Source organism: Cherax quadricarinatus, chromosome 17 (genome assembly GCF_038502225.1).
Source record: "Cherax quadricarinatus isolate ZL_2023a chromosome 17, ASM3850222v1, whole genome shotgun sequence".
NCBI lineage: Eukaryota > Metazoa > Arthropoda > Malacostraca > Decapoda > Parastacidae > Cherax > Cherax quadricarinatus.
In genome coordinates, this window is record NC_091308.1 from 10489603 (window position 1) to 10514109 (window position 24507).

General features: G+C 40.4%; 3 non-coding genes across 3 annotated transcripts; 2 read left to right on the forward strand and 1 right to left on the reverse strand.

The window, feature by feature from the left end:
- Nucleotides 1-569: 569 nt before the first annotated feature.
- Nucleotides 570-641, reverse strand: TRNAE-CUC (transfer RNA glutamic acid (anticodon CUC)). The gene has a single exon. It is a non-coding gene; the product is annotated as a tRNA-Glu (tRNA).
- An 8975-nt stretch (nt 642-9616) lies between these two features.
- On the forward strand, nt 9617-9688 carry TRNAE-UUC (transfer RNA glutamic acid (anticodon CUC)). Its single transcript has one exon. It is a non-coding gene; the product is annotated as a tRNA-Glu (tRNA).
- A 13298-nt stretch (nt 9689-22986) lies between these two features.
- TRNAE-CUC (transfer RNA glutamic acid (anticodon CUC)) lies at nt 22987-23058 on the forward strand. The gene has a single exon. It is a non-coding gene; the product is annotated as a tRNA-Glu (tRNA).
- The last annotated feature ends 1449 nt before the right edge of the window (nt 23059-24507 follow it).

The following is a 24507-nucleotide window of genomic DNA, read 5'->3' on the forward strand; positions in this document are numbered from 1 at the left end:
TTTCCTCATTTCCTCATCTATGGACTGGAGATGAGTTCTCAGAACCATGAATGAGAATACAGAAAGTTTAACTAACATCAAGTGAAGAAGAATAATGAAGATAAGAACAGTTATTTGTTGCTTTTCTGTATATTTTGAATTTAAATTCTTAGTTACCCTTAATTAAAACATCTATAAAAGGTAATGAGCTATTTCGTTGAAACTCAGCAGAAAACCTTATGGATGGAGCTGAACCATTTAATATAAGTAGGAATTAGTTTATACCTATATTCTTGAGCATTAAGCATTAAAGATCATTCACATTTCTTCACTATTTAGCTTTATCAGGAAGAATTCTGTTAAGCATTTTTGTTTCAAAAAATCCACATGTACAAATTAACTACTGGTCAGTTGTAAACTCAATAGTTTGATTTTGCAATGGAAAATTTTCTCTAGCCAGTCCTTAACAATTTTACATGGAAGTTTTTGAAGTAAAACTCGAGGAATTAGACACATCTAAAGCAAAGGCGAATTGATTATTGCTTAAGAAATTTTGATTTACACATAATATTTACATTAAAAAAAAAAATTTCCCGTGCAGGGAATCGAACCCGGGCCTCGCGGGTGAGAGCCGCGTATCCTAGCCACTAGACAACACGGGACTTGAGTAACTAATGTTTCAGTACAAGCTTTCACAAACAAAGTAATGGCTTTTCTAAAAAGAATGCAACTTAAGCAACTAATTAATAAATGAATCAACCTGTATAAACACAGATTTCCAGAACCGCGATTATTATAGTACATAACAGTCTCGAAATTTACTCCTTATCAGGAAGCATTCCTAAGGTACGTTATTAGTTAGCATTCCTTAGGTACGTTACTAGTTAGCATTCCTTAGGTACGTAACTAGTCAGCATTCCTTAGGTACGTTACTAGTTAGCATTCCTTAGGTACGTTACTAGTTAGCATTCCTTAGGTACGTTACTAGTTAGCATTCCTTAGATACGTTACTAGTTAGCATTCCTTAGGTACGTTACTAGTTAGCATTCCTTAGATACGTTACTAGTTACCATTCCTTAGGTACATTACTAGTTAGCATTCCTTAGGTACGTTACTAGTTAGCATTCCTTAGGTACGTTACTAGTTAGCATTCCTTAGGTACGTTACTAGTTAGCATTCCTTAGGTACGTTACTAGTTAGCATTCCTTAGGTACATTACTAGTTAGCATTCCTTAGGTACGTTACTAGTTAGCATTCCTTAGGTACGTTACTAGTTAGCATTCCTTAGGTACGTTACTAGTTAGCATTCCTTAGGTACGTTACTAGTTAGCATTCCTTAGGTACGTTACTAGTTAGCATTCCTTAGGTACGTTACTAGTTAGCATTCCTTAGGTACGTTACTAGTTAGCATTCCTTAGGTACGTTACTAGTTAGCATTCCTTAGGTACGTTACTAGTTAGCATTCCTTAGGTACGTTACTAGTTAGCATTCCTTAGGTACGTTACTAGTTAGCATTCCTTAGGTACGTTACTAGTTAGCATTCCTTAGGTACGTTACTAGTTAGCATTCCTTAGGTACGTTACTAGTTAGCATTCCTTAGGTACGTTACTAGTTAGCATTCCTTAGGTACGTTACTAGTTAGCATTCCTTAGGTACGTTACTAGTTAGCATTCCTTAGGTACGTTACTAGTTAGCATTCCTTAGGTACGTTACTAGTTAGCATTCCTTAGGTACGTTACTAGTTAGCATTCCTTAGGTACGTTACTAGTTAGCATTCCTTAGGTACGTTACTAGTTAGCATTCCTTAGGTACGTTACTAGTTAGCATTCCTTAGGTACGTTACTAGTTAGCATTCCTTAGGTACGTTACTAGTTAGCATTCCTTAGGTACGTTACTAGTTAGCATTCCTTAGGTACGTTACTAGTTAGCATTCCTTAGGTACGTTACTAGTTAGCATTCCTTAGGTACGTTACTAGTTAGCATTCCTTAGGTACGTTACTAGTTAGCATTCCTTAGGTACGTTACTAGTTAGCATTCCTTAGGTACGTTACTAGTTAGCATTCCTTAGGTACGTTACTAGTTAGCATTCCTTAGGTACGTTACTAGTTAGCATTCCTTAGGTACGTTACTAGTTAGCATTCCTTAGGTACGTTACTAGTTAGCATTCCTTAGGTACGTTACTAGTTAGCATTCCTTAGGTACGTTACTAGTTAGCATTCCTTAGGTACGTTACTAGTTAGCATTCCTTAGGTACGTTACTAGTTAGCATTCCTTAGGTACGTTACTAGTTAGCATTCCTTAGGTACGTTACTAGTTAGCATTCCTTAGGTACGTTACTAGTTAGCATTCCTTAGGTAGTTACTAGTTAGCATTCCTTAGGTACGTTACTAGTTAGCATTCCTTAGGTACGTTAGTTAGCATTCCTTAGGTACGTTACTAGTTAGCATTCCTTAGGTACGTTACTAGTTAGTATTCCTTAGGTACGTTGCTAGTTAGCATTCCTTAGGTACGTTACTAGTTAGCATTCCTTAGGTATGTTACTAGTTAGCATTCCTTAGATACGTTACTAGTTACCATTCCTTAGGTACATTACTAGTTAGCATTCCTTAGGTACGTTACTAGTTAGCATTCCTTAGGTACGTTACTAGTTAGCATTCCTTAGATACGTTACTAGTTAGCATTCCTTAGGTACGTTACTAGTTAGCATTCCTTAGGTACGTTACTAGTTAGCATTCCTTAGGTACGTTACTAGTTAGCATTCCTTAGATACGTTACTAGTTAGCATTCCTTAGGTACGTTACTAGTTAGCATTCCTTAGGTACGTTACTAGTTAGCATTCCTTAGGTACGTTACTAGTTAGCATTCCTTAGGTACGTTACTAGTTAGCATTCCTTAGATACGTTACTAGTTAGCATTCCTTAGGTACGTTACTAGTTAGCATTCCTTAGATACGTTACTAGTTAGCATTCCTTAGGTACGTTACTAGTTAGCATTCCTTAGATACGTTACTAGTTACCATTCCTTAGGTACATTACTAGTTAGCATTCCTTAGGTACGTTACTAGTTAGCATTCCTTAGGTACGTTACTAGTTAGCATTCCTTAGGTACGTTACTAGTTAGCATTCCTTAGGTACGTTACTAGTTAACATTCCTTAGGTACGTTACTAGTTAGCATTCCTTAGGTACGTTACTAGTTAGCATTCCTTAGGTACATTACTAGATAGCATTCCTTAGGTACGTTACTAGTTAGCATTCCTTAGGTACGTTACTAGTTAGCATTCCTTAGGTACGTTACTAGTTAGCATTCCTTAGGTACGTTACTAGTTAGCATTCCTTAGGTACGTTACTAGTTAGCATTCCTTAGGTACGTTACTAGTTAGCATTCCTTAGGTACGTTACTAGTTAGCATTCCTTAGGTACGTTACTAGTTAGCATTCCTTAGGTACGTTACTAGTTAGCATTCCTTAGGTACGTTACTAGTTAGCATTCCTTAGGTACGTTACTAGTTAGCATTCCTTAGGTACGTTACTAGTTAGCATTCCTTAGGTACGTTACTAGTTAGCATTCCTTAGGTACGTTACTAGTTAGCATTCTTTAGGTACGTTACTAGTTAGCATTCCTTAGGTACGTTACTAGTTAGCATTCCTTAGGTACGTTACTAGTTAGTATTCCTTAGGTACGTTGCTAGTTAGCATTCCTTAGGTACGTTACTAGTTAGCATTCCTTAGGTATGTTACTAGTTAGCATTCCTTAGATACGTTACTAGTTACCATTCCTTAGGTACATTACTAGTTAGCATTCCTTAGGTACGTTACTAGTTAGCATTCCTTAGGCACGTTACTAGTTAGCATTCCTTAGATACGTTACTAGTTACCATTCCTTAGGTACGTTACTAGTTAGCATTCCTTAGGTACGTTACTAGTTAGCATTCCTTAGGTACGTTACTAGTTAGCATTCCTTAGATACGTTACTAGTTAGCATTCCTTAGGTACGTTACTAGTTAGCATTCCTTAGGTACGTTACTAGTTAGCATTCCTTAGGTACGTTACTAGTTAGCGTTCCTTAGGTACGTTACTAGTTAGCATTCCTTAGATACGTTACTAGTTAACATTCCTTAGGTACGTTACTAGTTAGCATTCCTTAGATACGTTACTAGTTAGCATTCCTTAGGTACGTTACTAGTTAGCATTCCTTAGGTACGTTACTAGTTAGCATTCCTTAGGTACGTTACTAGTTAGCATTCCTTAGGTACGTTACTAGTTAGCATTCCTTAGATACGTTACTAGTTAGCATTCCTTAGGTACGTTACTAGTTAGCATTCCTTAGATACGTTACTAGTTAGAATTCCTTAGGTACGTTACTAGTTAGCATTCCTTAGGTACGTTACTAGTTAGCATTCCTTAGGTACGTTACTAGTTAGCATTTCTTAGGTACGTTACTAGTTAGCATTCCTTAGATACGTTACTAGTTAGCATTCCTTAGGTACGTTACTAGTTAGCATTCCTTAGATACGTTACTAGTTAGCATTCCTTAGGTACGTTACTAGTTAGCATTCCTTAGATACGTTACTAGTTAGCATTCCTTAGGTACGTTACTAGTTAGCATTCCTTAGGTACGTTACTAGTTAGCATTCCTTAGGTACGTTACTAGTTAGCATTCCTTAGATACGTTACTAGTTAGCATTCCTTAGATACGTTACTAGTTAGCATTCCTTAGGTACGTTACTAGTTAGCATTCCTTAGGTACATTACTAGTTAGCATTCCTTAGATACGTTACTAGTTAGCATTCCTTAGGTACGTTACTAGTTAAACGCACCTACAGTACTAAAAATAATAATACATAAATTATATAACGGAGAAAGAAGTATTTAAACCCTCTTCATTATCAAGAAAACAGTGGCCAGGGTAAAAAATAAAAGTGGGAAAACGTACAATAAACATGATAAGATGATAAAAAAAAATGTTACTGGTAATAATGAAAGAACTCGTCTACAAAAAAGAAACAGAGGAGAGACGGAGAACAGGTAAAAACTCTCATAATATTTAATTTCCAAACAGCCAGAACGCAAGAAATACAATAGACAAACTAAAATTAATTACATAGGAAGAAAAACTAGATATTAATGCAATAACGTAAACCTGATTTAGTCTGAAAAATAAGGACATGTTCATTGAACGTCACATAGAGAGGCATTAATTCGACACTGATTGAGTCAATTGGAAGGAAAAATGAGTTGCAGTGCACTTCAGGGGAAAGATATTGAAGCTGAAGGGAAATACTCAACACCCATTTGGTTGGAGTTCTTAAAGGGCTTGAAAAATCAGTCTTAGTTATGATCTACAGACCTCGAAACCTAGATGGAGACCATGATAAATTTTTATGGACGAACTTGCTAAGGAATTAAGACTTTTAGCTTTTAACTCTAGGGAAATTAATTGATATAGGTTGACAGGGAGACTGGAAACTAACTGATCGTAGAAATAATCCGGGACCTCTTTTTAAAACACTTTGTGATTGGACCAACTAAAGGAAATATTGTTAGATTTAGTTCTTGTAAACAAGAAATAACTGATAAATAATCATGAGGTAAACGAAGTGTTTATAGAAAGTGGTCACAAATCACTTGGTTTCAATATCTCAATAAATTCCCTTAATAAAGATACCAAAGATTAGGTCCCTGATTTTCGCATTGTAGATTATATGGACCTAAGTGGTTATCTGGTTAAGAATTCTTACGAGGGAGGCTGGATGGATGGTGGAAATGTTAGCCATTATGACATTTTCCAAAGCATTGTATATACTGGCTATGCTGTTTGATCAAAAATAAATGACCATAAATTGATAAACAATAGACTAAAAAATGCCACCTTATGGTTTAATTTATTCAATTTAAGAGAGAAAAAAAGAATAAAAAAAGCCAAAAGAAAGTAACAAAATAAAGCTGAGAAAAAATAAAAAAAATCCCAAAGGGTTTCTTTCAGTTACAATACATAGGAATAATGTGAAGGAAAAAGATACGTCCACTTAAACGTAACATAGATCAGCTCGCTCTTAGTGACAAAGAAATGTGTTCTATTTTTAACACATTTCATTTCTATTTTTACTCAAGAGGATACAAAGGAAACCCCAGAAATAAAAAAAAGTATATAGACTAGAACGAAAACAATTTATGCAATATCAAAGTCACTAGTGACATGGTCTTCAGATGGTTAGATAGATTTAAAGCAAATAAATCACCGGGCCCCGACGAACTGTTCCGAAGGGTTTTAAAGAAATGTAACGAGGAACTTTGTAAATCATTATCTAATTTATTTAACAGATCAGTTCAAACAGGTACTGTACTGGATAAGAGAAATGTGAAATACGTGATATCCATTTACAAAGCAAGTGACAGGATCTTAGCTTCAAATAGAAGACCACTCAGCCAAATTTGATTAATAAATCTCAGTACCCTTGCCTCATAATTTTTTTTTCTGTCATTAAGGTACTGGAGGAGGTAGATCATAATGAAGACTAATTTTATATATGTGAATTTTAGTAAGGCATTTAATAGAGTTCCACACAGAAAACTGATGAAGGAAGTAGCGGCACATGGTACAGAAGGGACAATTATTTCCTGGATCGAGGCGTGGTTAATCAATAGACAAAAGAGAGTTTACATAAATGGGGAGATTAGAATGAGGATCTGTTACGACTGATGTGTTTTGGGCTTCATGTTGTTCACAGTTTATATGAACGACATAGGTGAGAGAATAAAAAAAAGTAACATAAACAAGTTTGCCGATGACACTAATATGAGGATTCAAATATTTTCTGACAAGGACTCTAGGCAGCTACAGGATGATTTTGATGAGTTGATGTTGTGGTCAGAGAAATGACAGATGCAATTTAAGTTTCTTATCCTGAGAAAAGAAAATATCCATGACCCGTATTAATGCGAAAAAGACTAAGAGTTCTGGTTGACATACATCTTAAAATGTCACAACATCGTAATAGTGTTGTATTATTATAAAACTAATAGAATTCTTGGCTTCAAATCAAGAAGTATAAATAAAAGAAGTCCTTAAGTTATGCCAGAACTTTTTACGTCTTTGGTTAGCCCCCATGTAGATTTTGCTTCTTAGATAATGAATTAGATACATGTAGAACAACTGGGTATTTTCATTATGAAGATTTTTCACCAACCAGTGGCTTTCTCAATACAGGCTCGGTAAACTGGAGACAGTAGCTTAGGTAATCAGTCCCTATATATTGAAGGTATTCATAACCTTTGTTTTCATGAATATGAAGCATAAGCATGTAACCTCGTCAGGCAGAGCGTCCTGACACTGGTTTTATTTCTGTGATAACCCGTCTGAGGCATCCAACGTTATTTAAGTAAGTTTGTTGTTTTTACTGCTTCAAATGGCTACTGCTTGTAACTGTATGGAGGAGGCTCTTGGTCTGATCTTCACCCGTGTTGTGGATGACGATCAAAGAAGAAGGCAAAAGCTCGCTCGTATCTGGAAAGGGTGTGATAAATAATTTGGAAAACCAATAAGTTGAAGAATAAGACATTTGTGCAACATTTGGGAATCATTACTGAGGAAACGTTTCGCCAGCCAGTGGCTTCTTCAGTCCAGTACAAAGAAGTACGGTGAAAAAAGAGGAAGAGTTTGAGGTAATTAGTCCTTCAGCCTGGGATCGATGTGTTCAGTCCATCAGAAGTGGCGTATTTACTGCAGTCAGGTGAGTAGAAGCAGGAGGAGGCGGAGTCACAGTGCAAGCATCCACAAGTGTAAATAGGTCACGTCCATAAGTTGGACAAGAGTTAAAGAATTCCTTGTATCAAGATCCCATGATGTTGATCTTGATACAAGGAATTCCTCAACGCTTGTCCAACCTATGGACATTCCATTGCGACTCTGCCCCCTCCTGCTTCAACTCACCTGACCGCAGCATATAAGCCACTCCGAGCATATGCTGTACTTTCTTCAAGATTGATGGGTTGAAAGCTAACCTTCACATGGTGTATAAGCTCCCGGATATTTGGCCGAAGGACACTTAACCGAATGGACATATGACAAGAAGATTGTGTAAATGTCCTCAGTACCAAGATTCCGTGATGTTACAGTGTCTGACAGCATCACCGACAAGATGAAGAATTAGACATTGTATACTATTTACGTACAACTTGTCAGACACTGCAACATCATGGAATCTTAATACAGAGGATACAGACACAACCTTCTTGGTTTCTACTGGCCCAGTCATTGGGTATAACCTACTTCCACTAGGGAGTCCCGCCTACCAGTGACAATGCCTTCGTCTGCTGCACGTCCTTCACCCGTCGCCGGTATATAAGCTCCAAGCTCCATAATCGTGCTTCAGTTCCTTCAAGACTACGGTGCTCTTGTATTGTATTGATAAAGCCATTGGTTGGCGAAACGTCTACAAATAAAGATACCGAGATGTTTCACACGTGTCTATTTTTTTACTATCCGGCATGTTTCAGATATGACAGCACATCCCTGAGCCGTGATGGTGACGTTGGGCCCTTAATGATCTCAGTACAGAAAATTGTGTCGAACTGTACTCTTTTTTCATATACAATAGAAACTTCAATTCTTCCCAAAACTGGAGAGTTGGTCCAGGATAAATACTCTGTTCGCTGTGTCCAAAGCAGCTTTGGAGTCAATAAAAGCTGACTTTATAACAGGTCTTTGCCTGGTGCAGTATTCCTCAAAGCAAGTATGAATGCTTCTTCCAGGTAGAGCCCATGAAGACTGGGAGACAACTGATGCTGTATTTGGACACTGATCGTGTTAAGGGCGTTTCTCTCCAGAACTTTACACATGCAAGATGATACACAGACAGGTTTAAGCATGTGGGCATGATTAGAGCCTGTGTCTAGCCTTCAGGTAGGACACCATCCCGTAAGCTGGACCTACACAGATCAAGGAGAAGGTTATTGGGCAACTCGTTGAGAATAATGGTGTTACATATAAGTTATACAGGCTTTTGCCCGGTGAAGTGGCTTTGCTTTTTGTCAGTGCAGTTTGAAGTTCAATGGGTGCTATGTAACATGTAATAGGCAGTAATAATTCTGAACTTCCTGCTGATACAACTGTTTGTATTTGCCGAGTGAGGCATAATTAATGTTTCAGAGCCGGCCTTGCAAACTCGAGATTTGCATACCGATTAAGTAGCATGTCTGCATACGTCGTGGGTGAGGTACTGGTGAGGTACTGACTGAGGCACTGGGTGAGGTACTAGGTCAAGTACTAGGTGAGACACTGAGTGAGGTGCTGGGTTAATTACTGGGTCAGGTACTGGGTCAGTTACAGGGTGAAGTACAGAGTCAGTTACAGAGTGACGTACTGGATCAGGTAGTCCAGGAAAAATTTCCTTTCGAAAGACTAAATTTTCCGACTAGTTACCTGATCAATCATGGCGGCTGAGAGTTGTGTACACTTATTTATTATTATTCGTTTTCTTGCGTTTGTTGACTTGTTGTTGGAAGCAGATATTGAAATCATCTAATATTATTGTTTCAAAGTCAGGATCAATCACTGTATAATTCCTAACTTCACTACAGTAACTACAATTTCATGGGATGAAAAGCTCAAGTGGAATGTATAACAACTATCTACTGTCTCCCGTGTTGTCTAGTGGCTAGGATACGCGGCTTTCACCCGCGAGGCCCGGGTTCGATTCCCGGCACGGGAAACTTTTCCTATCACAGGTTTCAGTCCGAATTTCTTAAACAAATAGTAACCTACAGTTATCATAGTCACGTATTCAGTTAACAAATGCATAAGAGGACTAGTACCCGTCTCCAGGACACTCACAATGTCCAGTTTAGTACATGTACACTAAGACAATGTGGTCGACAGGTGTATGTATTTGACAATAATGAAACACATAATTTAAGATTATACAAGAATGGTAGGGTGGCCAATATGTACCACCATGGGACTTCAGGTAATTGCGGCATAAACTCTGTTTCAGAGCTGGTAATTTTAACAATATTTTTCTTGTTAAAGTAAGATGGGAACCACGTCAGTAGATACTGTGCTTTGATAGTGGGTTAATTAGTTAGTGAGGCCTCTTGGCAAGACATGCACATGCAATTTAGTGATGATTTAAAATCTGTTCATTACAACAAATGATCAAAAAACGATACAAGATAAAATAATGCAAACTAGATGCATCTCGGTCCCAGCTCCCTGTTCTTCAATGCGCGCTATACGAATAGTTTGTATTGCAGTAACATATTAGCTTTGAATATGTGAACTGAGTCAGAAAAGGCATTCACTAAATATTACCTGGAAAAGAATATCCTAAGTTCTTAAAAAACGGGGATGAAGGGGAATTAGAACCTATACAGCCCAAGATTATGTCAAACCTTCTGCTAGGACGTATTGGCTTTGAAGCCAAACTCTTGTTACCTCAGAGAGATCAATATCCTATGAGTGTATTAAGTTCGAAGCCGCTCAGAATGAGTATTATCAAGTTACTGGCGTTGAAGGGTGGACGCCAATCAGATGCGGCACTCAGATATTATCAAATGAAAACCTCTTTCAATCTTCCCAATTTCCTACATGAAAAAAAAAGAAATTTGAACCTACGTACGACCTAATCAATAGAAACATTTCTCTGAGTAAGACTGACTAGCATTTAAAATCCCGGGTGGATAGTTATTTTGGCTGGTGGGCAACTTCAAGAAAAGTCAGTGATGGTGCTGGACTACCAGGTCAGTGTTGGTGCTGGATTACCAGGTCAGTGTTGGTGCTGGACTACCAGGTCAGTGTTGCTGGTGGACTACCAGGTCAGTGTTGGTGCTGGACTACCAGGTCAGTGTTGGTGCTGGACTACCAGGTGAGCGTTGGTGCTGGACTACCAGGTCATTGTTGGTGGTGGCCTACTAGGTCAGTGTTGGTGCTGGACTACCAGGTCAGTGTTGGTGCTAGATCACCAGGTCAGAGTTAGTACTTGATTACCAGGTCAGTGTTGGTGCTGGACTACCAGGTCAGTGTTGGTGCTGAACTACCAAGTCAGTGTTGGACTACCAGGTCAGTGTTGGTACTGGACTACCAGGTCAGTGTTGGAACTGAACTACCAGGTCAGTATTGGTGATGGATCACCAGGTCAGTGTTGGTGCTGGACTACCAGGTCAGTGTTTGTGCTGGACTTCTAGGACAGTGTTGAAGATGGATCACCAGATCAGTGTTGATACTGTGCTACCAGGTCAGTGTTGGTACTGTGCTACCAGGTCAGTGTTGGTGCTGTACTACCAGGTCAATGTTAGTGCTTGATCGCCAGGTCAGTGTTGGTACAGGGCTTCCAGGTGAGTGTTGGTACTGGGCTACCAGGTCAGTGTTGGTGCTTGATCACCAGGTCAGTGTTGGTAAGATAAGATAAGATAAGATTTCGTTCGGATTTTTAACCCCGGAGGGTTAGCCACCCAGGATAACCCAAGAAAGTCAGTGCGTCATCGAGGACTGTCTAACTTACTTCCATTGGGGTTCTTAATCTTGTCCCCCAGGATGCGACTCACACCAGTCGACTAACACCCAGGTACCTATTTGCTGCTAGGTGAACAGGACAACAGGCGTAATGAAACGTGTCGAAATGTTTCCACCCACTGAGAATCGAACCCGGGCCCTCCGTGTGTGAAGCGGGAGCTTTAGCCACCATGCCACCGGGCCTGGTGGACTTCCAGGTCAGTGTTGGTGCTGTACTACCAGGTCAGAGTTGGTACTGAACTACCTGGTCAATGTTGGTGTTGGACTACCAGGTAAGTGTTGGTGCTGTACTACCAGGTCAGTACTGGTGCTGGACTACCAGGTCAGTGTTGGTGCTGGATCACCAGGTCAGTGATGGTGTTGTACTGCCAGGTCAGTGTTGGTGCTGGACTACCAAGTCAGTGTTGGTGCTGAACTACCAGGTCAGTGTTGGTGCTGGACTACCAGGTCAGTGTTGGTGCTGGACTACCAGATCAGTGTTGGTACTGGACTATCAGGTCAGTGTTAGTGCTGGACTACCAGGTCAGTGGTGATGCTCGACTAACAGGTCAGTGTTGGTGCTGGACTACCAGGTCAGTGGTGGTGCTGGACTACCAGGTCAGTGTTGCTGGTGGACTACCAGGTCAGTGTTTTTGCTAGACTACCAGGTCAGTGTTGGTGCTGGACTACCTGGTCAGTGTTGGTGCTGGACTACCAGGTCAGTGGTGATGCTCGACTAACAGGTCAGTGTTCGTGCTGGACTACCAGGTCAGTGTTGGTGCTGGACTACCAGGTCAGTGTTGGTGCTGGACTACCAGGTCAGTGTTGGTGCCGGACTACCAGGTCAGTGTTGGTGCTGGACTACCAGGTCAGTGTTGGTGCTGGACTACCAGGTCAGTGTTGGTGCTGGACTACCAGGTCAGTGTTGGTGCCGGACTACCAGGTCAGTGTTGGTGCTGGACTACCAGGTCAGTGTTGGTGCTGGAATACCAGGTCAGTGTTGGTGCTGGACTACCAGGTCAGTGTTGGTGCTGGACTACCAGGTCAGTGTTGGTGCTGGACTACCAGGTCAGTGTTGGTGCTGGACTACCAGGTCAGTGTTGGTGCTGGACTACCAGGTCAGTGTTGGTGCTGGACTACCAGGTCAGTGTTGGTGCTGGAATACCAGGTCAGTGTTGGTGCTGGAATACCAGGTCAGTGTTGGTGATGGACTACCAGGTCAGTGTTGGTGCTGGACTACCAGGTCAGTGTTGGTGATGGACTACCAGGTCAGTGTTGGTGCTGGACTACCAGGTCTACTACTACTACTACTACTACCACCTCTACCCACGCTTCACCTCACCTGACTCCCACCACTATATATATGTGTGTTTTCTTAGTTTTCTCTGTATTAGGACTGAAGAAGCCACTCGTGGCGAAACGTTTCCTTTAATAAATGTCCTGAACTGTACATAAGTGTCTTTTTCCACATCTTGTCGGTATCACCATACCATTTCCTCCTTACCAGGTCAGTGTTGGTGCTGGACAACCAGGTCAGTGTTGGTGCTGGACTACCAGGTCAGTGTTGGTGCTGGACTACCAGGTCAGTGTTGGTGCTGGACTACCAGGTCAGTGTTGGTGCTGGACTACCAGGTCAGTGTTGGTGCTGGACTACCAGGTCAGTGTTGGTGCTGGACTACCAGGTCAGTGTTGGTGCTGGACTACCAGGTCAGTGTTGGTGCTGGACTACCAGGTCAGTGTTGGTGCTGGACTACCAGGTCAGTGTTGGTGCTGGACTACCAGGTCAGTGTTGGTGCTGGACTACCAGGTCAGTGTTGGTGCTGGACTACCAGGTCAGTGTTGGTGCTGGACTACCAGGTCAGTGTTGGTGCTGGACTACCAGGTCAGTGTTGGTGCTGGAATACCAGGTCAGTGTTGGTGCTGGACTACCAGGTCAGTGTTGGTGCTGGACTACCAGGTCAGTGTTGGTGCTGGACTACCAGGTCAGTGTTGGTGCTGGACTACCAGGTCAGTGTTGGTGCTGGACTACCAGGTCAGTGTTGGTGCTGGACTACCAGGTCAGTGTTGGTGCTGGACTACCAGGTCAGTGTTGGTGCTGGACTACCAGGTCAGTGTTGGTGCTGGAATACCAAGTCAGTGTTGGTGCTGGACTACCAGGTCAGTGTTGGTGCTGGAATACCGGTCACTCATTCAGTTATACAATACATTAGAAAAATTGTACCTTCACTATGGCACTAAGGCATAAAAATCAGGCATCTTTAGTCTGTGGATGGTACATAAGAACATAAGAAAGGAGGAACACTGCAGGAGGCCTGCTGGCCCATACTAGGCAGGTCCTTTACAATTCATCCCACTAACAAAACATTTGCCCAACCCAATTTTCAATGGCACCCAAGAAATAAGCTCTGATGTGAAAGTCCCTCTCAAATCCAACCCCTCCCACTCATGTACTTATCCAACCTAGATTTGAAACTACCCAAAGTCCTAGCCTCAATAACCCAACTAGGTAGACTGTTCCACTCATCAACTACCCTATTTCCAAACCAATACTTTCCTATGTCCTTTCTAAATCTAAACTTATCTAATTTAAATCCATTACTGCGGGTTCTCTCTTGGAGAGACATCCTCAAGACCTTATTAATATCCCCTTTATTAATACCTATCTTCCACTTATACACTTCGATCAGGTCTCCCCTCATTCTTCGTCTAACAAGTGAATGTAACTTAAGAGTCTTCAATCTTTCTTCATAAGGAAGATTTTTAATGAACATTAAAATGGTATAAAATACCGACAGGTTGTTAGGTAAGACACATATACAGCAGTTAGGTATCTTTATTTCGAAACGTTTCGCCTACACAGTAGGCTTCTTCAGTCGCGTACAGAAAAGTTGATAGAAGCAGAAGATACTTGAAGACGCTGTAATCAGTCCATCACCCTTAAAGTTTTGAGGTGGTCAGTCCCTCAGTCTGGAGAAGAGCATTGTTCCATGGTATGAAACAATATGGAGATGAAGTGACAGGATGGAACCTTATATAGTGCCAGGAGGTGAGACGTAGGTCACTAGGAGAGGTAAGAACTCAGATGTTGGGAGGACAGGTCCCTCTCAAATCCAGCCGTTCTCACTAGTGTTGTTAGGTAAGACACATATGCAACAGTTAGACAACTTTATTCCGAAACGTTTCGCCTACACAGTAGGCTTCTTCAGTCGAATACAGAAAATAGGCAGGAACAGTAGAGATGTGAAGACGATGTAATCAGTCCATCACCCTTGTAGTCGTAGAATTTGAGGTTGTCAGTCCCTCGGCCTGGAGAAGTTCAGTTCCATAGTCAGGAACTATCTGAAGATCAAGCGACAGTGCGGAGACTTAAATACTGTCGGAAGGAGAGGTGCAGGGTAGTAGTAGTAGTAGTAGTAGTAGTAGTAGTGAGAGGCAACTGAGAGGTCATGTCCCTCTCAGATCCAACCCTTCTCACTTGAAAAGCTTGTCCAAGGTGTTTTCTGTACCAAGATGCCACGTGTTGCAGTGTCTGACAAGATGAACATCAAAATGGTATACAATACCGACAGGTTGTTAGGTAAGACACATATGCAACAGTTAGACAACTTTATTCCGAAACGTTTCGCCTACACAGTAGGCTTCTTCAGTCGAATACAGAAAATAGGCAGGAACAGTAGAGATGTGAAGACGATGTAATCAGTCCATCACCCTTGTAGTCGTAGAATTTGAGGTTGTCAGTCCCTCGGCCTGGAGAAGTTCAGTTCCATAGTCAGGAACTATCTGAAGATCAAGCGACAGTGCGGAGACTTAAATACTGTCGGAAGGAGAGGTGCAGGGTAGTAGTAGTAGTAGTAGTAGTAGTAGTGAGAGGCAACTGAGAGGTCATGTCCCTCTCAGATCCAACCCTTCTCACTTGAAAAGCTTGTCCAAGGTGTTTTCTGTACCAAGATGCCACGTGTTGCAGTGTCTGACAAGATGAACATCAAAATGGTATACAATACCGACAGGTTGTTAGGTAAGACACATATGCAACAGTTAGACAACTTTATTCCGAAACGTTTCGCCTACACAGTAGGCTTCTTCAGTCGAATACAGAAAATAGGCAGGAACAGTAGAGATGTGAAGACGATGTAATCAGTCCATCACCCTTGTAGTCGTAGAATTTGAGGTTGTCAGTCCCTCGGCCTGGAGAAGTTCAGTTCCATAGTCAGGAACTATCTGAAGATCAAGCGACAGTGCGGAGACTTAAATACTGTCGGAAGGAGAGGTGCAGGGTAGTAGTAGTAGTAGTAGTAGTAGTAGTAGTAGTGAGAGGCAACTGAGAGGTCATGTCCCTCTCAGATCCAACCCTTCTCACTTGAAAAGCTTGTCCAAGGTGTTTTCTGTACCAAGATGCCACGTGTTGCAGTGTCTGACAAGATGAACATCAAAATGGTATACAATACAGACAGGTTGTTAGGTAAGACACATATGCAACAGTTAGACAACTTTATTCCGAAACGTTTCGCCTACACAGTAGGCTTCTTCAGTCGAATACAGAAAATAGGCAGGAACAGTAGAGATGTGAAGACGATGTAATCAGTCCATCACCCTTGTAGTCGTAGAATTTGAGGTTGTCAGTCCCTCGGCCTGGAGAAGTTCAGTTCCATAGTCAGGAACCATCTGAAGATCAAGCGACAGTGCGGAGACTTAAATACTGTCGGAAGGAGAGGTGCAGGGTAGTAGTAGTAGTAGTAGTAGTAGTAGTAGTAGTGAGAGGCAACTGAGAGGTCATGTCCCTCTCAGATCCAACCCTTCTCACTTGAAAAGCTTGTCCAAGGTGTTTTCTGTACCAAGATGCCACGTGTTGCAGTGTCTGACAAGATGAACATCAAAATGGTATACAATACCGACAGGTTGTTAGGTAAGACACATATGCAACAGTTAGACAACTTTATTCCGAAACGTTTCGCCTACACAGTAGGCTTCTTCAGTCGAATACAGAAAATAGGCAGGTATTGTATACCATTTTGATGTTCATCTTGTCAGACACTGCAACACGTGGCATCTTGGTACAGAAAACACCTTGGACAAGCTTTTCAAGTGAGAAGGGTTGGATCTGAGAGGGACATGACCTCTCAGTTGCCTCTCACTACTACTACTACTACTACTACTACTACCCTGCACCTCTCCTTCCGACAGTATTTAAGTCTCCGCACTGTCGCTTGATCTTCAGATAGTTCCTGACTATGGAACTGAACTTCTCCAGGCCGAGGGACTGACAACCTCAAATTCTACGACTACAAGGGTGATGGACTGATTACATCGTCTTCACATCTCTACTGTTCCTGCCTATTTTCTGTATTCGACTGAAGAAGCCTACTGTGTAGGCGAAACGTTTCGGAATAAAGTTGTCTAACTGTTGCATATGTGTCTTACCTAACAACCTGTCGGTATTGTATACCATTTTGATGTTCATCTTGTCAGACACTGCAACACGTGGCATCTTGGTACAGAAAACACCTTGGACAAGCTTTTCAAGTGAGAAGGGTTGGATCTGAGAGGGACATGACCTCTCAGTTGCCTCTCACTACTACTACTACTACTACTACCCTGCACCTCTCCTTCCGACAGTATTTAAGTCTCCGCACTGTCGCTTGATCTTCAGATAGTTCCTGACTATGGAACTGAACTTCTCCAGGCCGAGGGACTGACAACCTCAAATTCTACGACTACAAGGGTGATGGACTGATTACATCGTCTTCACATCTCTACTGTTCCTGCCTATTTTCTGTATTCGACTGAAGAAGCCTACTGTGTAGGCGAAACGTTTCGGAATAAAGTTGTCTAACTGTTGCATATGTGTCTTACCTAACAACCTGTCGGTATTGTATACCATTTTGATGTTCGTTCTCACTAGTAGAGGTTGTCAAAGTTGATTGTAGGTCTGTACCAAGATACCCTTGTGTTGCAGTGTCAGACAGATTGAACATTAAAATGGTATAAAATACCGACAGGTTGTTAGGTAAGACACATATGCAACAGTTAGGTATCTTTATTTCGAAACGTTTCGCCTACACAGTAGGCTTCTTCAGTCGCGTACAGAAAAGTTGTAATAAAGTTGGTAGAATTACCGACAATATGAAAAGTAAAAGGACACAAGTGCACCTAATGTGACATTTATTGTGGCAACGTTTCGCTCTCCAGGAGCTTTATCAAGCCATTACAAACAATACATGGACACAGAGGGTATATAAAGGCTCAGAGTGAGGTGAATACTAGTGAGGTACCATTCCGATGTTCACTAGTGGTAGTAGTAGTAGTAGTAGTGGTAGTGACAAAAGCAATTAATTCGTACATGAGTAAAAGGATATAAAAGCTATTACTTGGGTAACATAAAAATAGGTTGGACAAATATAAACTGGAATGAGGCAGGTTGTTTCAGTGTTCACTCTCTGTGCTTTGTGTAGTATAACAGGAGAGACTATGTGACGGCAGGGTTTACTGTTTTCAGGAGGATTCTTGCTAAGACTTCGGAGATGGTGAAGCTGCCGTTGTTTTGTTTAATTGTATTGGAAACAGCGATCAGTGCTGATTCAAGGCACTTGCGTGTGCGGAAATTAGTTTCTTTTATCACTAATTGGGCGTCTCTGAATTTCATAAGATGATTGGTGGAATTTCGGTGTTGTACACAGGCGTTGTTTAAGTTGTCGTTCCTACATGCGTATATGTGTTCATTGAGGCGGGTGTCGAGGTTTCTTGCTGTTTCACCTACGTAGATCTTGTCACAGCCTCCACAGGGTATAGTGTAAACTCCTGCATTGACTGGTTCGTGGTGCTTGGGTTTTGTCCTGGTTAGATCCTTTATTGAAGTGGTAGAAGCGATGGCGACTCTGGTGTTAGCTTGTGAAAGTACTTTTGAGACGTTTAGTGCAACCTGGCTGTTGGGAAGAATTATAACTTTGTTGGGAGCGGTGTTGATGCGTGGAGAATTGATGATCTGAAGAGCTCTTTTCTTGCAGTCTTTGATGAAAAAAGAAGGAAATTGTAACTCAGTGAATGTTTGGTGAATGTAAGTACATTCTTCAACAAGCTCTACAAACAAACCTACGGCATGGGAATGGGGTCCCCAATAAGTGCCGTCCTAGCCAACTTATACATGGAACACCTTGAGTCCGAACACTTCGCCAACATCATCCCTTCAAGCGTCACTTGGTTACGTTACGTGGACGATGTCCTCGTAATAACTCCAAAACGTTTTGATGTACGGGATCTTCAGGCAAGGCTCAACGCAGTTGAACCAGCGATTCAGTTTACACTAGAAGAAGAGTCCAATGACAAGCTACCTTTCCTCGACGTCCTCATTCACAAAGTAGACAACAACCTAAGATTTCAAGATTATCGGAAACCCACCAATAAAAATGATCTCACACACTTCTATTCCAGTCAAGATACCAAGACCAAAAGAGGCATCATCATCGGGTTTTTCCTAAGAGCATACCGAATTTGTAGTCCTGAGTTTCTTGACGAGGAATGTACTTACATTCACCAAACATTCACTGAGTTACAATTTCCTTCTTTTTTCATCAAAGACTGCAAGAAAAGAGCTCTTCAGATCATCAATTCTCCACGCATCAACACCGCTCCCAACAAAGTTATAATTCTTCCCAACAGCCAGGTTGCACTAAACGTCTCAAAAGTACTTTCACAAGCTAACACCAGAGTCGCCATCGCTTCTACCACTTCAATAAAGGATCTAACCAGGACAAAACCCAAGCACCACGAACCAGTCAATGCAGGAGTTTACACTATACCCTGTGGAGGCTGTGACAAGATCTACGTAGGTGAAACAGCAAGAAACCTCGACACCCGCCTCAATGAACACATATACGCATGTAGGAACGACAACTTAAACAACGCCTGTGTACAACACCGAAATTCCACCAATCATCTTATGAAATTCAGAGACGCCCAATTAGTGATAAAAGAAACTAATTTCCGCACACGCAAGTGCCTTGAATCAGCACTGATCGCTGTTTCCAATACAATTAAACAAAACAACGGCAGCTTCACCATCTCCGAAGTCTTAGCAAGAATCCTCCTGAAAACAGTAAACCCTGCCATCACATAGTCTCTCCTGTTATACTACACAAAGCACAGAGAGTGAACACTGAAACAACCTGCCTCATTTCCAGTTTATATTTGTCCAACCTATTTTTATGTTACCCAAGTAATAGCTTTTATATCCTTTTACTCATGTACGAATTAATTGCTTTTGTCACTACCACTACTACTACTACTACTACCACTAGTGAACATCGGAATGGTACCTCACTAGTATTCACCTCACTCTGAGCCTTTATATACCCTCTGTGTCCATGTATTGTTTGTAATGGCTTGATAAAGCTCCTGGAGAGCGAAACGTTGCCACAATAAATGTCACATTAGTTGCACTTGTGTCCTTTTACTTTACAGAAAAGTTGATAGAAGCAGAAGATACTTGAAGACGATGTAATCAGTCCATCACCCTTAAAGTTTTGAGGTGGTCAGTCCCTCAGTCCAGACATTGATATATATTATAAACAACAACGGGCCCAAGACTGATCCCTGTGGAACGCCACTTGTTACAGATCCCCACTCGGATTTAACCCCATTTATGGACACTCTCTGCTTCCTGTTAGTGAGCCATGACTCGATCCACGAGAGCACTTTTCCCCCAATGCCACGAGCTGCCACTTTCTTTAACAGTCTATGGTGCGGAACTCTATCAAAAGCCTTACTAAAATCTAAGTAAATAATATCAAATTCTTTATTGTGGTCAACAGCCTCAAAAGTTTTACTGAAGAAAATTAATAAATTAGTTAGACAAGACCGGCCTCTTGTGAATCCATGCTGAGGATCATTAATCAAGCTATGCTTATCGAGATGGCTTCTTATAATCTCAGCTATAATTGACTCTAGTAATTTGCCTACAATTGAGGTCAGGCTTATTGGGCGGTAATTTGACGGTAACGACTTGTCCCCTGTTTTAAAAATAGGAGTTACATTAGCCATCTTCCACATATCAGACACTACACCTGTTTGAAGAGATAAATTAAAAATATTAGTTAATGGTTCACAGAGTTCCATTTTGCATTCCTTAAGAACCCTTGAAAAAACCTCATCAGGACCCGGCGACTTATTTTGCTTCAGTCTGTCTATCTGCTTCACAACCATCTCACTAGTGACTGTGATGTTACATAATGTATCTTCTTCTAGCCCACTGTAAAAATTAATTACTGGAATATTGTTAGTGTCTTCCTGTGTAAAAACTGAGAGAAAATAATTATTTAAAATCAAGCACATTTCATTCTCTTTGTCAGTAAGGTGCCCATAGTTATTTTTAAGGGGACCTATCTTATCTCTAACTTTTGTTCTATAGACCTGGAAAATTTTTTTTGGGTTAGTTTTAGAATCCCTAGCATAGTCCCTTTTAGCTTTTCTTATCCCCTTTTTAATGTCCCTCTTAATGTCAATATACTGATTCATAAGATGACCCTCACCTCTTTTGATACGCCTATAAATTCCTTTCTTATGCCCTAGTAGATATTTGAGCCTATTATTCATCCATTTTGGGTCATTTCTATTTGATCTAATTTCTTTATATGGGATAAACGCTCTTTGAGCAGCATGTTGATCGCCCCAGCGGCTCGGTCTCAGACTAGGTCTGTTATTAAAAGCTTCTTTAAAGTCATGTAATGTTACTGTTATATCAAAAATGTTGGCAAAGTCTAGCGTCACACTGCTGTAGCAGTCTCCTAGTGGGCCAGCTGCTACGTATTTTAGAACCAATGCCAGGAGGGGGTGCCCAAAAAATTGAGCCTACATTCTTAAGATCTTTCTTCAAATGCTTAGTTAACTCGTAAGAGGCTATTTTTTTTAATGTATTAAACATGTGTACATGATTTCAGTTCATATTAGAACGTGTTAGGTACTTCCTTTGAAGTAAATATGTGATAACATGAATATAATTTAAAGTATCACAAGAATAGCATAGGACCCAGTTTATTGTGGGACTCCGTATGATAACGGCATAAGCTGTGATTCACATTTGATAGTCTAAACGATTAATTTCCTTTTTGCTTAAGTTAGTTATCAAAAAGTCACCAGAACCTGTTACAGTGGCGAGTTAAGAGCACTTGTGGACTATTGGCAAGACATAATTAATATAAGGAATTTATATATCTTTTAAATCCTTTTCATGATTATAATTAATTAATCAGGACGATGTTTGATCAGATTACTCAAATATGAAATTAAGAATGAGATTTGTTGCTTTAGGGTTTTTCTAATACATATGGCTGCCCCCCCCCCCAGGTGCCCAACTGGAGGCCCCTGTGTCAATTGCCCCTTTTTTTGCCTATTGGAAATCAGCTAATGAATTGTTTCTAGTTTTCAAAAATATTTTTTTATATTTCATTCCTCACGGTGTCAAGAGAAATTTTAATAAGTCAAAGTATACTATCCCTGAAATATCGTAGTTATTCTTGTCATGATATAAATCATCATTTAAGCCAATATTAGTAGCATAGTATTTAAAACCTGATTGATAAGTGTGTAAAATATTATTTTCAATTATATATTTGTCTGTTTTTGAATAAAGTCAGATGCTATATCAGTGTACAGTACATTATAATTATAGGGGAGCAATACACCAGTAGGATTATACAGCGCAAGTGGGGGGGGGGGATGGGAGGCATTCAGGCTTAATTCAGGGAACTGGAGCACAGATCCAATTCCCAAAATCAAGAGCCCTTCACCAGCGTCAAGGAACCTCCCAAGGCCTATTCTTGCTGACATCAGATCTGCTCTATTTCTTGATAACAGCTGTGACGATAACATTAAAAGTGCTAAAAGATGGATAGATTGATTATAGAGGCAAATGTTGGTCTCAGCTCTGAGGCGACGTTCATTCCTACGCTTCTTATAGGATTTCTTATATTTGCTTCATTTATCAAAAATTCGTATGATAAACCTGACAGCTGAAAATTGATTAGGGGTAAAGCCTTCACTATTTTCATTTATTTGTTAAATATCTCTTTTGGTGCAGTATTTTCGTAGAGAAAGTGAATATAGTACAAGTATTTTCAGTGTTTCGTGCTACTGGGTAATTAAATAATTTAAATCATTTGATGTTTTGCAATTCTGGAATTAATGTTTGATTACTGTAGACTGTAGCTCCTATGTGAGCTCATGAGGGTCGCTTTTTGCTTTTCTATTCAATCTAATTATTTTTTTAAGTAATATAATGGTGACTTATCCAGTAAGACTAAATGTTGCAACAGCGAGTTGTGTTATATGGACTGATTCATTATTAAATGCCTACATTATCTATTTTAAGAAATATTTCTAACCTTGTAAGAAATATATATTGAAATCGCTTAGAATTGTTATTTCACACATGGGATTAATTTTTTAGAGTACCTAACTTCACTACAGTATCTGTAAATTTCAAGCGATAAAATAACGAAAATCAGAATAGATTATATATTTACTACTAACTCCCGTGTTGTCTAGTGGCTAGGATACGCGGCTCTCACCCGCGAGGCCCGGGTTCGATTCCCGGCACGGGAAACTATTATTTTTCTTATTTTTGCCCAGGTGTTAAGTTCAGATTTCTTAAACAATTATCAATTCACATTAACTAGTGTCACTCATTCAGTGGCCCATAACTGTGCCAACTCTACCCATTTTAGAAGCAGTGCCAGGAGGGTGTGCCAAAAAAAAACATTGTGCCGGACACCTCGCGAACTATAATTAATTATTCTAAATATTCAGAATTATTTACATTTGTTCCATTAGAGCGAATTTTTTATATGGAATGTAGGTATGGAGGGGGAGGAACTGTTTTTTTTAAGCCATTTGATGGTCCGAATAAAACTGCAAAAATAAATTGAGAAATATTGAAAACTCGCATTGTTGGAGGTGATGGTAGGGCCGGCGACAGTTATTCAGGTTCAGTGTTCTCATCTTCCACTAACTGCCTCCAAGTCTTTTGTTTATAATTTCAGAACGACTTACCCGATCGCCTTCAAATTTTCAACCCTGGTCGACAATTACTAGGTGAATGTTCGTGGAACAAGTGAGAATTTCAAGTGCTCTCTGCTCGGTGTTATTAGAGACTTTTCTGACCACGGCTTCCATGAGAAAACTTCAGAAAACCTCCTCTGATCAGGTTCACAATTCCAACACTGGTGTAACCTGCTTATAAGAAAATCGGTATTGTTAATGAGGTGTGTTGGTGCCATTTTGTCAGGTTAACTTCCGAAATAAAATATTAATATTTTACATTACATAACCGGATTTTGCTTCCCGATGGGGAATTTCTTGTTGCTGGTGAGGGGCTCTTGAGCCAAGGAACTGGATTTACCCTCTCCTGCTTTGCATCAAATCTGAATGCCGCCCCTTCCACAGGCGTTATATGACCCTGCGATTTTAGCGCTTTTCCCTGGTTAAAATAAAACAATTCTGAATGAAATCAGTCTTTAATGGATGGATACCATGGATAGAAAGTTTTGAAGATATAAGCTGTATGGATGCACTGTTTGGGGGATAGGGGGGGGGCATGCTTTACGTAGTAACTGGAGAATGCATCTTCCGATCGTCTTCAAACTTTTAGTGCAAATACGTTTTCTCAAAAAAAGATTCTTACCTGGATATTAAGTTGCGTAAATTTTAATGTTCTATTTTATTGATCAAATTTATTTCTGTGAAATAACAGGAGAATAAGTCAATTTGACTTTATTGCATCAGCCTGGGTTAAACCTACATAAAGTAATTTTTGTGCCCATAACATGTGGGCCATTAGCACCACTGTGAAAATTTTGTAGATTATGTACTCAAACCTTAAAAAAAAAATTTACTTAAACCTTAAATACTAGCCAATCATTCTTAGAGAAAAGTATGGATTGATTTTGATTTATGTAGGCACCAATTTGCATTTTTTATGGAAGAAATTGAGAATGTTAAAATACTGCAGCATAATCTAAATGAGATCTCACCAAAGAAGTATAACCTTAAGAT